Genomic DNA, 16164 nt, shown 5'->3' with positions numbered 1-16164 from the left:
CCTTTTCCCGTCAGAAACACGGGTTCCTGACGGAAAAACCGTCAGGAATCAACCGTCACTACGATTCGTCACGAAAAACGCAATACTGACGGATTTTCCGTCACTAATAGGCATTTCTGACGGACTACTGACTACTAATCCGTCGCACGTATTCTCTGGGATTGGGCTGAAAAGTTGACCTTTTTGACGGAAATTCCGTCAGAAAAGTCAACAAAAGTCAACTTTTCTGACGGAATTTCCGTCAGAAATATCGACTTTTTAAAAAAAAAAAAAAAAAAAAAAAAAAAGAAATTCCTGCCCCAAGTGGCTCACAACTAGCTGACTAGTGAGTGAAAGGTTTGTAGCTAGTAATTTTATGCTGGAAATATAAATGTTCGCATTTCCAAATTAAATGAAGTTTCAAATGCCTTCTTTACAAAGATCCTTCATTAAAATGTTAGTATATTATCTTTTCCCAAGAGGCTAAACAATCTACTGTCAAAGCATATGGCTGAACTGCTCCACAATCCAACACCACCTGCAATCCACAATTAATCTGAGTAAATCACAAAATAACCAAGGGAGAGAATCAATATGCACATTAAAATTCCAGTCACTACCCACCTAATCAACAAATAAACCTGACTAATTCAAAAGGTTATTCTTACCGTGCACATTAAAATTCCAGTCATTCTACCTAACTTTTATAATGGATTATATAAAATTACGGACTACTATAATACTGTATGTATCTTTCTGATGATTTATTTACTTTTAATTAATAACATAATTCTCTTATACAATAAAAAAGGCTAAACAAATGAAAAAGAAAAGAATCCCAAGTACAAAGTACTATTTTTCCTCTAAAGGCACATATTTCGTAGATCAAACCCGTTATGGCATTATCTAGGTACTGGAGGGAACTTTAAACGCAATAAAGTAGAATAACTAACATAACAGAAGCAACTAATTAATAAATTTGATACGGAGTAATTATTATTGAAGAACATAATAATTAGAAAGTATGGAGATAAAAAAAAACCTGTATACAATTAGAAAGAAGTTGGGAGATCCCTTTGCTTGATAACCCACCATATTTCCGACTTGTTTAAACTATATAATGCTGGATCTATTATTATTGGTTTTCCCCCCTCATTCCTGAAAAAGTCCCACAATACCATTAATCGACCGACAAAAACTACAGCACTTGCAAATTTGGACTAAAAATCAATAGTTTGCTAAAACTTCTTACAGTTTCCATCCTAGATGATTTGAGTGCTGAATAAAGTTGAGATCCTTTGGTAAGTTTGCGAAGGCATGTATTAAATCTGTACAGAATCATAGATCAAATTTATATGACTACATGTATACGAATAGGGTCGGGTCAAATATACGCAAGCATTGTTTATAAAACTGACCCGAATAGAACTAGAATTAACCTACTACATATATTCCAACCCACCTATTTTCGTGATACTACTCATTAGGAGATATTGCCAAAGAGATGAGATCAAAAGAAAAGAAAAAGAAGAGTGTAGAAGGGATGAATAACAGGTGGTAGAATGAAGGAGCAAGAAGAGAAAAACGAAGCCTTATTCATCATTTTATTTAATCAATTTTCATCAACCATCCTCTTAGTCAATGGTTAGTAATCATAAACTCTTAATCTAATGTGATATAGATGTCCAATTGTTTACAGTATTATATCATTGTAACAAAGATTTAAGACTATGGCCAATCGTTCTTGTTAACTTGTTAGTATGAGTAAGTAAAGTTTCTTACTTACTAGCAAGCACTTATAGACAATTAAGAAGAATAAGGAGTTTACTTTTCGAATGTGCAGGCGAGAAGATTGAATTTCAATTGTGTACATGAAGTCAGGAGCTGCCGAAACCATATGAACATCATGCCCAGCAAGAATCAGATGTTGAGCAACCTGGGGAAACATAATATATAATTTAATAAACAAGAACAAGGAAAAAAAAAGGCATATGTATGCCGGCAGACAATTAACATTGAACCTCAATTCCTACCAAAAAGCAGGGCAGGCCCCATCACCAAACCTGATCATAATCCGACGAAAAGACGTCCTTCCATAACTTAAGAAATGAAACGAACTATAATTGACCATGAACAAAATACTTGATTACTACACCTCTCAATTCTTCAATAAAATCCCTTGTTCTTACATTATTAGATCTCTACCAAGACCAAACGTAAAGATAACGACTTTCATAAGGCCATCAGTACAGGATCACAATTTCACATATAAAGTGGCAAAAAAACACGATTCCAGCAAAAAAAATCCACATCCAACAACCCAATTGAAAAAAGTTTGGAACATTAATAAATTAACAACACCATACATATATATTACGAAAATTCAAGCAAATCAGCACCAATCTCAACATTAAACGATGAAGGAAACGATAAATGCAATGAATATACTCGAATTTAAATAAGTGTTAGAGTTAACGCAAAATGAAGAAAAATAGAAAGGAATCTAAAATTGAATATAGCGAGAGGAAAGCTAGGGTTTGTACCAGAGGTAGAATGTCGGAAGTTACGATGATGTAGTGTTCCTATATTGAAAGAAAAGAATAAAAGACAGAAAAGCAGCGGGGCGGAGGACTTCAGTGGCGGCGGCGGCGGCAGTGGCAGACAGGGGTGACGACGGTGCTGGAAAGAAGGAAAATAAGGGATAAAGAAAAGAAGAAAAGGAAAAGAGGGAAAAGAAGAAAAAGGAAAGAAGAAAAGGGAGAGGAGGGTTACCGGAGTGCTGGTGGAGGCGGCGGGCAGTGGTGGCCGGCGGGGACAGTGTTGGAAATGGTGCTCGGGTTTGGGGGTTAGGGTTTGCAAGTGAGAGTGAGGTTGAAATTGATTTGGGGATTAAAGTGAGAACTGTCTTTTTTTTTTCTTTATGTTCTTAAAAATATGACGGATGTTCCGTCAGACGTCAGTAACCTATGAAGTCATATCTGACAGAATATCCGTCAGTAATTTATAACTACTGACGGAAAATCCGTCATAAATGCGTCACTCATTATGGCGCCAAGGCCAATATTCAACGCGCCATTTATTTATGACGGAAAATCCGTCAGGAACACATTACCGACGGAAATTCCGTCACAATACCGTCAGTTTTCCTTATTATCTGACGGCTTTGTTTTTCCGTCAGTTTTTCCGTCAGTTTTCCGTGTTTTTTTTGTAGTGCTAATGATTCCAATAATAAAGCAAGAATAATAGAAGTACTTGAATCCTAGATTGAGAGGTTGTCAATCTCCCAATAATAACCCAAATAATCTTCAATTACCCAAAATAAAGTAAGAACAAGAGAGAGATTAAAGAACTAAAACTTGGATTAAAACTTGATTAATACTTGATTACAATATTGAAGAGAGATTTGATTGATATTTACTACACTAATTATTGATAATAAGAACATGCTCCTCTAATTAGACTAATGGGGTATTTATAGTGAAAATTAGGGAGGATGCATTAGGGTTAACTAAGGGCTAAACTAGTAATTACACTTTTTAAGTTGAGCAAGGAGACTCGGTATTTTTCGAGAGAAGGGCTTCTCTAATCGTAGCTTGAAGAATGAAAAATCTAACATCTTTGAAATCCGTGCGGATGGGAGTCGGGACAACGGATCTGGGGTGGAGAATCCGAGCGGATCCTTGGGCAAGACGCTCGGATTGGCGAGGGGTAATCCGAGCGGATTCCTTTGAGGGACGCTCGGATGGGGTGGACAGACGGCGGATTGTATACAATCCGTTCGGATTGTCTGGCAGCGTCAATTCTTCTTCTTTTCTTCCCTTTTCCTCATGAATTCCTTGGGGATTTCCTTGGGGACTCAAGGATCCTTTTCTCAACATTGCTCTTCTACTATGCTATGTACAAAGGCCTTCTAGTCTTGTCTCTTCTTGATGCTTGGTCATTGAATACGATCAATTTAGCCTCGTTTTGCCATGAAAATGCAAGATTCTTACTCCTTTCCTACCAAGGGATCAAAATCTCAAAGAATATGCAAAACAAAGAACTAAAGATAAGAAATGACCCAAATAGGCACTAAAAAGCATGGAAACAATGGTAATTCGGGGGCTAAATATGCGCCAATTATGGTCACATCAAATATCCCCAAACCGAACCTTTGCTCGTCCCGAGTAAAGAGGTGACAAAGACTAGGACCAATACTAACCTAACCTAATAATAATAGCCGATATGAGACAATTAGCGGGTCTCACTCCGCCCCTTCAACTCACAACAAGACAACCATGAGGTAGGATGCCTTCTTGCAAGGCAAGGTGGGTCTTGCCAAAATGGCGACACATCCAAACATTAAGCACACAAAAATCACATAATGGATGCATCTACAAAAAGAATAGCCACTTTCCTCATCTAAGTGGCGGAAATTATCTACAAGGGAAGCAATTCAAGGGTACACAATCCTTCATAGATGCAATTTGTTCAAACTACTAAGCCTAGAAGGATACCAATAAATCACCTCCAAAAGGTGTCAAGCTAGGGTACCTTTGTCCTCAATCGTTAAATGCTTTTGTCAAGAGTAGACTCCCTATGGTGTTAGAAACACTGGAGGATCGCGGAATTCCCCTTCTTGCCTAGACAAGAAGAAGGGTCGTCCCCTCTCTACCATGCACAAAAATGGATACGATGGATAAAGGGATCGATAGATATTTGAGTTTCATTTTGGGAGTTTGCTTTCATTTTTGTTTTTCCCCCCAATTTCATCGGCATTTGACATTTGAGAACACTTTCTTTTTGCCATTTCTTTTTGATTTTTGGCATTTCAATACTTGACAACTTTTTTGCATTTCTTTTTGAACATTTTCAAAGTCACCCCAATTAGTAACGAGGGTGCCTTGTATTTGAAGTTTAGGAGTTCTATTTTTGCTCCTCTTTTCATTTGATGCATTTTTGCAAACTTTCTTTCACTTTTCATTTCATTGAACTCAAATTGATTTCTTTTTATGCCCATTCCCTTTGATGACAAAAATGTGTGGTAGAACATGGATGAATGATAGAAGTATGCATGGTTTCAAGGGTCACCTTGGAATAAAAGGTAGCCAAGGAGTTATCACACCACAAGGTACTCTTGACTAGGCCTTAAACCATGGGTCAAAGGATACTAGCATGACACATCCTAGGGTGTTTTACAAGCATTCTAACAAGCAAAGTCTTAAGAATAAAAAGCATCTACTAGGGCCTATATACACTTGTCAAGCTTCCCAAGTAGACGGTTTCGCAAAATTTTTCTAACATGCAAACTACATGCCATGATGCAACTAACATATAAACATCCTAATGCAAATGTTTCTACCAACTAATATGCCAAATAATCTAAATGCAAGTCCTAGGTTCACATTGTTATACCGCATCATTCAAAATAAAGCCACATAGTCATTAACATAAAGAGGAAAAAGGAGATTGGAAAGATCATACCATGCGGTCTTCAATATCCTCATGTCTCGGATGTGGCGTAGTCAATCAAAGTGAACAAGGATAAACAAACACAATATATACAAGACAATATATACAAAGGAAATGAACTTGTTTTTGGTTTTTCAATTTTTCAAATTTTTATGATTTTTTTTGAAATTTTTCAATTTTTATGGTTTTTGAATAAAAGTCATGTGTTAGAATTCCCATCCCCACACTAATATGGGCATTGTCCTCAATGGCCAAAATGATGGAAATTATGCAAAAATGATACATGATTTCTATACTAAATGCAATTCTACACTAAGCTATACTACATGATGCATGGTTTTTGTTATGACGGAGAGGATAATTTAGATTACCTCCCGTTGTGTATGCATTAACTTCCCCAAACCAAATAAGACACTATTGCTAATGTCAAAGCATGGGTATAGTTCATGCACACACTATGCTATGCATGAAACTAGATTGTCATTTTGGATTTTCAAAAATGGGAACAATAAAGAACACCTCAATGGAACCGAGGTGTGAGTCCTTTGATGTTGCTAGGACTCCTCCAACAAATAGTCAAAGTTAAATAAAATACAAAGAAACAAGATACAAAGTTCTTTTCATGAACAAGAAAGATAAAGAGGAGAGATGAGAAAACTTCACTTGAACTAAGGTGGGTGCCTCTTGCCCGCTCCACCTAGTGATGAAGTAATCTCCTAGATATCGGCATCATCTCCTTCAATATCGGTATCCCAAATATCCCTTGAAGCATCACTTAGACTTGGATCCATGAATTCATCTTCACTCTCAAGCTTCACCGTATCACCTCCACAAGAGTCTCCACTTTCTTCCCTTTTGCGACCGTTCGCTCCTTCATTAGCCTTCTCCGAGTTAGGAAAGAGCAATTCCATTTGAGCCCATGAGGGGAAAGCTCCTTCCTCACTAATCCGTCCTTTTTGAGCCATCTCATAGTATTGGGGGTAAAGAGCATAATAAGTATCCACGGAGGTCTCATATTGACGGTAGTGTAAATCTTGCAAAATTCCCGTGACAAAGTCGTCACGGGGGAGGATGAAGGGATTTGGATGGTTATATGGTCGGTAGGGAAAGGGGTAAGGAGGCACTTTTATCTTTTCATTTTGAGTTTGTTGTTCTTGTTGTTGTGGTGATGGATTTTGTGGTGGTGGAGTTTGCCTTTTTTGACTTGGGATGAGGTAGGAGGGCATTGGGGAAAAGCTTCCTCTTCTTGGGGAGACCCGTGGTAGATCATGCATTGGGAGATAGAATGGATCGCTCCCTTTTGTTAACCACTTTATCCTCTTATCAACCCCCTCAAGGGTTATCCAATGGTGTTGGACGATAAGGAGATCTTCATTAATTCTTGTGTTCCCCGCAAGTGGAGTGTACTCATTGTTCTCATTGAACCTTGGGTTGAAGTGCTTTGCAAGTCTAGTTATGAGTCCACCATTCACTATATGCTTCATTCCATCATCATTCCCATTTCGAAACTTTGCCCATTTCTCTAGCATAACTAGAGGTGCATTGAATTGATACCCATCTCTCCCTTGAATGTTGAGGTATGATTCCATGAATACAAGGTCCAATTGGTTGACAATGGCGGATCACGGGCGAAAAGAGTACCCGAAAGAAATCTATATGTAAGCCTCAAGATCGGGTTTTGGATGTGAAAAGCAAGACACTCTTTGGTAAGAATGAAATCCCGGCCCGTCATGGCCCTCCACAATGGTGCAACATTATACTTTTTGGGCTTTGATGTTCGGGTAGGCGAAACATCAAGTCCGAACACATTGGCAAACTCGACAAGGGTCATCATTCTAGAGACATTCTCCAGCCTAAACTCTATGCAAATAGTTTTGTTCAAGGTTGTGATTCTCAAAAAGCTTAAGAATTCTAACACAAGGGACCGATATGTTGGCTCATACATGCGAAAGAGAGTCGAAAGACCAAAAACCTCAAAGAGTGCTTCTACTTGGTGAAAGATTCCAAGTTTTCTTAAGGTATCATGACAAAGAAATTTAGTGGGAAGAATATTCTTACTTAAGAGTCGATGGAAGACCAGTCGCTGCACATCATCAAGGAATTCCACATTCGAGAAATCATCGAGCCTTGTGAGGTCTACAATCTCCACATGCTCTCTTCTAATGGTGTTGAGATGTGAGGTAGAGGAACTTCCCACCATCCTTGGTCTTCTTGCACTTCTAAAGGAGGATCTCCTTGGTGCCATTCTTGCTTCTTTTGTTGGGTTATTTTGATTTGAAGATTTGCTAAGGTTGTTTGAGAGTTGGAAACCCTAGAAAATTTGGGGGTTTTTGATCTTGTGGGTGAAGAGAGTGAATTGGATATGTATGGGAGTCATAAGGAGGTGGGTTTTTATAGGGTAAGTGGAAGGAGTAGTGATGTGTCATTATATGGGTGGTGGGGTGTAATTTAATTGAGAAAAGTCGGGTCGAAAATCGGGCAGGGAGACGAGCGGATTCGAAGCTAAGACGCTCGGATTCTCCTCTCACGCGACGGGCGGATTCTGGGCAATACGCCCGGATTCTGCCACAGAGTAAAATCCCAAAATTTTCTCGCCTCAAGACGAGCGTCCCGAGCATAAGACGCTCGGATTCTTCAGGGTCAGGACGGGCGTCTTCTTGAGAAGACGGACGGATTCTTTGACAGAGAAATTTCTTGAAATGCTCAGGGGAAAAGACGAGCGTCTTTCCACTAATCCGGCCGGATTTTCTCAGACGGGCGTCTTCTTCCATGGGACGCTCGGATTCTTCATCAGTCCAGAAACCTTCAATTTCTCAACACAGCTGGACATGCGGTTTCTCCCCGGACGTCCGTATTCTCGCCGGGACGCCCGGATTTCCAGAGAGACGCTCGGATTCTAGCTGCGAGCCTTGACTTTTTCTTCTTTCTTTCAATGCATCCCCACACTTAGGAATTTGCTCCTTCCTTCATTCAAAAACTTGTTAGTAACCCTCCCTCACTTGCGCTCATGAAAAGAATTTATGCTATTAAACAAATGCAATTAAATAATAAATACAAGTTAGAGGGTTAGTATATTTACAAATGGTGGTTTAGGGAGGACTCCACCAAACTCTCCCTTAGGTGGTCCTTTCAAGGGGGAGGAGGCCCGAGGTAGGTAGCCTCGACCTCTCCAACAAATGCTCCTTCATAGTACGGCTTCAACCTTTGACCATTTACCTTGAACTTGCTTCCATCTTCGGCCTTGAGTTCGAAATCTCCATATTTCCCAACTTCGGTTATCACATAGAGACCCATCCATCTAGAGTTCAATTTTCCCGGAAAGAGTCGGTAGCGGGAGTTGAATAGAAGGACTTTGTCTCCCTTGTGCAAGGCCTTTTGTCGAATTCTCTTATCATGAAGCAATTTTGTTCTTTCTTTGTAAATCTTTGCATTCTCATAAGATTGTAGTCGGAATTCCTCCAACTCTTGGATTTGGATCATCCTCTTTTGACCGCTCAATTTGAGATCAAGATTGAGTGCTCGGATTGCCCAATAAGCTTTGTATTCCAATTCGATTGGAAAATGACATGCTTTTCCATATACAAGCTTGTAGGGGGAGGCACCAATGGGAGTCTTATAGGCCGTCCTATAAGCCCAAAGAGCATCATCAAGCTTTGTGCTCCAATCTTTCCGAGTCTTGTTCACAACTTTTTCAAGAATTTGTTTGATCTCTCTATTTGAAATTTCTACTTGACCGCTTGTTTAAGGATGATATCCCAAGCCGGTTCGATGTTGAACACCATATTTGGTCAAAAGGGATGCAAGCTTCTTCTCATGGAAATGTGTTCCTCCATCACTAATGATAGCTCTAGGAACTCCAAATCGTGGGAAAATTATCTTCTTGAAAAGCTTGGTGACCGTTTTCGCATCATCATTTGGGGTGGCAATTGCCTCCACCCACTTTGAAACATAATCTACGGCCACAAGGATGTACTTGTTCCCATTGGATGTCACAAAGGGTCCTTGGTAGTCAATTCCCCAAACATCGAAAATCTCCACCTCTAGAATGCCCCTTTGTGGCATTTCGTTTCTCCAAGATATATTTCCCGTTCTTTGACAAGCATCACAATGAATGATGAATTCTCTTGTATCTTGAAACATTGTGGGCCAATAGAAGCCCGATTGGAGGATTTTTGCAACGGTTCTTCTTGCTCCATGGTGGCCACCGTAGGGTGATGAATGACATCCTTCCAAGATTCCTTGGATTTCCCATTGAGGGATGCACCTTCGGTAGAGCCCATCACTACACTCCTTGTAGAGGTTTGGATCATCCCAAAAGTACCTCTTCACTTCGAATAGGAATCTCTTCCTTTGGTTGTGGTTCAAGTTAGGAGGGAGCACCTTTCCAACAATATAATTGGCATAATCGGCAAACCATGGGGTGATGTGCCTTTCAAGTTGAGTTTGAATAGCCATCAAAATATCGTCGGGGAATGAGTCATTGATCGGGGTTTCTCCATTTTCATCATGAAACCGGATTCTTGACAAGTGATCCGCTACTACATTCTCGGCTCCTTTCTTGTCTCTTATTTCCAAGTCAAATTCTTGAAGAAGCAAAATCCATCTCAACAATCTTGGTTTTGCCTCCTTCTTTATCAAGAGATGTCGGAGAGCACGGTGATCCGAAAATACAATCACCTTGGATCCAAGCAAGTAGGAACGGAATTTATCCAAAGCATATACAATGGCAAGAAGCTCCTTTTCGGTTGTATCGTAATTCACTTGAGAAGGGTCGAGGGTTTTGCTTATGTAATAGATGGCATGAAGAGCTCTCCCTACCCGTTGGCCAAGAACCGCTCCAATGGCGTAGTTGCTAGCGTCACACATAATCTCGAAAGGTAACTCCCAATTTGGGGGTTGGATGATTGGTGCCGAGATCAATGCTTCTTTGATTCTATTAAAAGCTTCAACACACTCGTCAGTAAATTGGAATTGGGCATCTTTAAGCAAAAGTTGAGTGAGGGGTTTCGCTATTTTCGAAAAATCTTTTATGAAACGACGGTAAAAACCCGCGTGACCGAGAAAACTTCTCACCCCTCTAACATTCACGGGAGGTGGGAGTTTCTCTATCACCTCAACTTTAGCTTTATCGACCTCGATGCCCTTTTCCGAAATCAAGTGACCCAAAACAATTCCTTCATTGACCATGAAATGACACTTTTCCCAATTTAAAACAAGACTAACATCTTCACATTTTTGCAATACAAGGGAAAGATTATGCAAGCATGAGTCAAAGTCCTTTCCATAAACACTAAAATCATCCATAAAAACTTCCATTATGGTCTCTAGGTAATCGGAGAAGACACCCATCATGCATCTTTGGAAAGTAGCAGGGGCATTACATAATCCAAAAGGCATCCTCCTATATGCAAAAGTGCCATAGGGGCATGTGAAGGTGGTCTTATGTTGGTCATCCGGGTGTATAGGGATTTGGAAGAATCCCGAATACCCGTCAGAGTAACAAAAGAATTTGTTAGAGGCTAACCTCTCAAGCATTTGGTCAATGAATGGTAAGGGGAAGTGATCTTTCCTTGTTGCGGAGTTTAATTTATGGTAGTCTATGCACATACGCCAACCGGTGATCATTCTTGTGGGTATTAATTCATTCTTTTCATTTGTCACTACCGTAGTACCTCCTTTCTTAGGTACCACTTGGACGGGGCTAACCCACAAAGAATCCGATATGGGATATATGATTCCCGCATCAAGTAATTTCATGACTTCTCCTTTGACAACTTCTTGCATGTGGGGGTTTAATCTTCTTTGGGGTTGAATGGTAGGTCTATGGTCATCCTCTAGATGAATCCTATGTATGCAAAAGTTGGGACTTATCCCCTTGAGGTCATCTAGACTATAACCTATAGCCTTCTCATGTTGTTTCAACACATTAAGTAATTTTCCCAATTGGTCATCATCAAGTCTATCATTAACAATTACGGGTTTGGTCTTTGATTCATCAAGATAAGCATATTTCAAATTTGGGGGAAGGGGTTTCAAAGTAGGAGTTTGTACCTCACTTTCCTCCTTTGGAGTTTCATTGAGAATTTGCTCCATCTCCATTAAACATTCCATTCTCATGACATACTCTTCTTCACTTTCATGAACCTCATCATATTCGAATTCCATGATGGGTTCCTCTTGCTCTTGAGTTTGTAGAATATCCTCTAGGATGGATTGCTCATCCTCTATGGGTTGACATGCTTCTACTAGAATATTATGCACCAACTCGGATTGTGCATGAGTAAGTTCCTTGTTAGCTAGAGCGGCCTCAAAGAGATCCACCTCCAACTCCCAATACATGCTCTTAGCCTTACTTGCTTCTAAGGCCTCTAATGCTTGCATGGGATCCTTGAAGTAAGGGATACTCAAGTGGTCCTCTACAAAACAATCTATGAAATCCATTCTCGCAAAATATCAAACAACTTGAAAACGATTAGAGCAAACCTTGAGGAGTTTTACTTCCCCAAGGTGTAAAAGACACAACTAAAAACAATAAAAGAAATACTAAATCAATTAAACACCGTCCCCGGCAACGGCGCCATTTTTGATCGAGGCCATTTCGTGTTCACAATTAAGCATATGTGGTCGTTGGTCAATGGTCGATACAAAACACAATTTATACTTCACAAACAACTCTACAATTAGTAAAGAGGCAAGTAAAGGTCGGATCCCAAGGGACGGGTATTGAAATGAGAATTCTATTGTAACTAGTAGTGTCTAAGGGGTGTCACAAATTGGTTTGATGTAGAAGGTTACTAAACTAAAATAGCAATGAAAATAAACTAACAAGGTAAATAAAATAAGGGGTGTAAACAATTGATTAAAAGCACTAGGGTGTCATGGGTTCATAGGGGATTCATGGGATATGATCATACAAACATGTTCTCAAATTATAAGCAAGCAATTATTGTTGTGATGGATTGAGTTGGGTTATATCTTACAATCCTAGGAAAGTTTGGGTCCCGGAGCCGAATCGATTAGATTGTACAACACCTACAAGTCGACTTAATCTTTCCTACTCAACACATGCATGGTCTAACAAGACTCGAGTTGGGTTATGTCTTACAAGTCAAGTTGAAGGGATAGAAGATGATAGTAAATGCAAGGATTCATAGGCTTAGCATTTCATCAAATATAACATGTGCATGTATTAAGATCAAAACAAGCAAGCAAATAAGATATGAAAGCATATTAATTTAAGCATGAATCATTCCCCATGTTGGTTTCCCTAATCACCCATTAAACCCTAGCTAAGAGACTACTCACTCATTATCATATTGATCATGCTAGAAAGGTTGTCAATCATACTAACATAATGAAACATGATGAATAAATGAAAGTAATTAGCAATAATTAAAAAGGGATTAAGAGATTATACCTACTAATGATTCCAATAATAAAGCAAGAATAATAGAAGTACTTGAATCCTAGATTGAGAGGTTGTCAATCTCCCAATAATAACCCAAATAATCTTCAATTACCCAAAATAAAGTAAGAACAAGAGAGAGATTAAAGAACTAAAACTTGGATTAAAACTTGATTAATACTTGATTACAATATTGAAGAGAGATTTGATTGATATTTACTACACTAATTATTGATAATAAGAACATGCTCCTCTAATTAGACTAATGGGGTATTTATAGTGAAAATTAGGGAGGATGCATTAGGGTTAACTAAGGGCTAAACTAGTAATTACACTTTTAAGTTGAGCAAGGAGACTCGGTATTTTTCGAGAGAAGGGCTTCTCTAATCGTAGCTTGAAGAATGAAAAGCTGTATACTGAAATCCGTGCGGATGGGAGTCGGGACGGCCGGATCTGGGCTGGAGAATCCGAGCGGATCCTTGGGCAAGACGCTCGGATTGGCGAGGGGGAATCCGAGCGGATTCCTTTGAGGGACGCTCGGATTGGGCTGGACGGACGGGCGGATTGTATACAATCCGTTCGGATTGTCTGGCAGCGTCAATTCTTCTTCTTTTCTTCCCTTTTCCTCATGAATTCCTTGGGGATTTCCTTGGGGACTCAAGGATCCTTTTCTCAACATTGCTCTTCTACTATGCTATGTACAAAGGCCTTCTAGTCTTGTCTCTCCTTGATGCTTGGTCATTGAATACGATCAATTTAGCCTCGTTTTGCCATGAAAATGCAAGATTCTTACTCCTTTCCTACCAAGGGATCAAAATCTCAAAGAATATGCAAAACAAAGAACTAAAGATAAGAAATGACCCAAATAGGCACTAAAAAGCATGGAAACAATGGTCATTCGGGGGCTAAATATGCGCCAATTATGGTCACATCAAATGCATAGAAATACGTGCTGAAATAGGCCAAAAAGACTATACATTAGGCACGTATCAATTACTGTCAAGACGATCATATCAGTGCGTAGATGATGACCCAGGGGTTGATTTTAGTGTTGTAGCTATCACTTGACGATGAACTTACGGACTGTCATAAATCACTTAGCGTATCAAACATGTGGCCCAATCATCATTGGGTGGTTGGCGGGAGCTGTAGAAATGAGGTATCTACAATCCTTACTCTGCTAGCTATCTTAGGATCCAAACCCTCAATAAACCTAGCAATTTTTTGCTCAGGTTTCTCACTAACCTCACATTGCAAGGTTAGCTGTTCAAAGCTCCTAAGGTAGGCCTCAACAGATAGCTATTCTTGTCTCAATTGAGTCAGTTTAATGAAGATATTCTGGGTAACGTATAGTCTTTGGCTATAAATTTTTCTTTTTATTTCTTTTTCAACTTAGCCCAAGACTTGACTAGTTCCTTACCATCTCTAATCCTTTGGTGTTTCATACTTTCATACCAAAGAGATGCATATCCTTTGAGTTTTAAGATGGCAACTTTAAAAGCTTTTCTGTCATCATAACCTTTAAACTCAATGACTCTCTCAATAGATCTAAGCCAGTCTAACAAATCCTCAGGATTTAAACTACCATGGAAATTAGGGATCTCTACTTTAACATCCTTATCTCTAGCTAAGTAGTTACCTTCTTCCATCATGGATTCTTCTGATTTTGAGTTGAGTTCTTCTTCATTCTCATGCCGTAGTCAATGTTAAGGTATCCCGCGAGAATCTCTAGCTCAGTGTTGGTCACGTTATTGGGCTCAGGTCGCCCAAAGATGGTCTCTCCTATAAGTCGCAAGAAATAACGGGGAGCAGGTAAGTGTACGTGGGCTCCCTTCCGTGTGGGGAAGGGGGTGTGAGAAAGTGCAGCCCAAAGTGGCTGAAGGAGATCCCGAGGTGGGTCGATGGGGCCGTCACTAACGAGGCCAAGAACCTCCCCAAACCTGGCCAAAGTCCAATGGTGCGACTCATTGCGGAGTCGGAAGTGAATGCAAGGACTAGAGTGGTTGGAAGCGTAAGAGTCGGTGTCAAAAGAGTAGGAGCTGAAAAACTCGTATGTAGGGATGCGAATAGCAGCTTCCTGCAAGGTAATCAGACCCGACATACCCGTCCCGTTCAACAAAATGCAGACCTCCTCATAAATTCCTAAGGTCTCTAGGTCAGTCCGTGCAATGAAACTGGTGGAGGAGAGAGGGCAACGAAGCAAAGCAGATAACCGAGTCCGGTGATCCGCGGAAGCAAAACGTACCGTGGGCAACTCCGGTAAAGGAGTAAGAGCGGCCTCCTCGTAACAACTTTTAAGAGCGGAAGTAATGGCTAAGCGGCTAGCCGGGCTGACTCGGCCTAGGTGGCAGCATACCAGGCGTCGGGAAACGTGGCGTGAGTCCTCTGTCCAGCATGGAGAAAGGCCTGGCAGGGGTAGAAACAGTAGCCAAAGCTGCAGTGGTGGCTAAGGAGGAGCTAGTGGCAACAGCAGGGGCCACTGACTCGCTCACGGGCGGGCTGGAGGACGAACTAGTGGAAGGTAAAGAACTAGTATCCATCCTGCAAAATGGTAAAGGGCATGATGAGAAAGACGGCTACTAACCGTGGCTAAAACAATACATTAACCAGCATGTAACAGCACGTAAGGGCCCTAACAGTCGAAAAAATCGACTTACAGCAAACAATTTCCATTAATTCCTCTGAAATTTCGAAAAAGCAGCATGTGAATGGTGATAATGTGACAAAGTAATGACTGCTAATGGAGACTAAAAAGCAGCACGAAAACTGTCTATGACAGCTTGTAAGACTCCTAGCAGTCGAAAATTTCGACTCACATTACTTGAATCCCAACAATTTACAGCATGTAAGGGCGATAGGAGACGGAAAAAGCAGTTAACAACAGCAGCAAGTAGGCAAGAACTGAAGTTAAACAAAGCAAGAAAGCATGTAGACCGTCTGACAGTCAAAAAAAAAATTGACTTAGAAGCCCTAATCGCGGAATTCTTGCGCAAATCTCGAATTAAACAAGTAACAACAGCGAGGAATTGGGATATGATCATCAAGCAAGCTAATTCAGGGCATATAAACACAATTAAATCGAAAAATTCGACTAGACATGGATTTTCGAAACCCTAGTTCAATATCACCTCATGAAATCCGAATTAATCGAAGAGAAAAAGCAAAGAGGGTGAATGAAACACTTACTTGATGATGATGAACCTACAAATGCAACTAATCCTCAAGTAACCAAGCAACAAAGGCGGATTTCAGTCGAAAAACCCGCAAACCCTAAATCCCTTTTAAAACCGCGAAAATGGATACAAATAGAGGGGAAATCAAGGGGCTTT

The 16164-nt window shown here is 40.1% G+C and overlaps 1 long non-coding RNA gene across 1 annotated transcript; it reads right to left on the bottom strand.

Moving 5' to 3' along the window:
• Positions 1-361: 361 nt before the first annotated feature.
• Positions 362-2888, bottom strand: LOC141612136 (uncharacterized). Its single transcript, XR_012528990.1, has 6 exons — positions 2752-2888; positions 2523-2658; positions 1808-1915; positions 1232-1307; positions 1022-1137; positions 362-517 (listed from the first exon to the last, which is right to left on the bottom strand). It is a non-coding gene; the product is annotated as an uncharacterized LOC141612136 (long non-coding RNA).
• Between the last annotated feature and the right edge of the window lie 13276 nt (positions 2889-16164).

The sequence above is a fragment of the Silene latifolia genome, chromosome 11 (assembly GCF_048544455.1).
Source record: "Silene latifolia isolate original U9 population chromosome 11, ASM4854445v1, whole genome shotgun sequence".
Classification (NCBI taxonomy): Eukaryota; Viridiplantae; Streptophyta; class Magnoliopsida; order Caryophyllales; family Caryophyllaceae; genus Silene; species Silene latifolia.
This window is presented reverse-complemented; position numbering and strand designations above follow the sequence as displayed.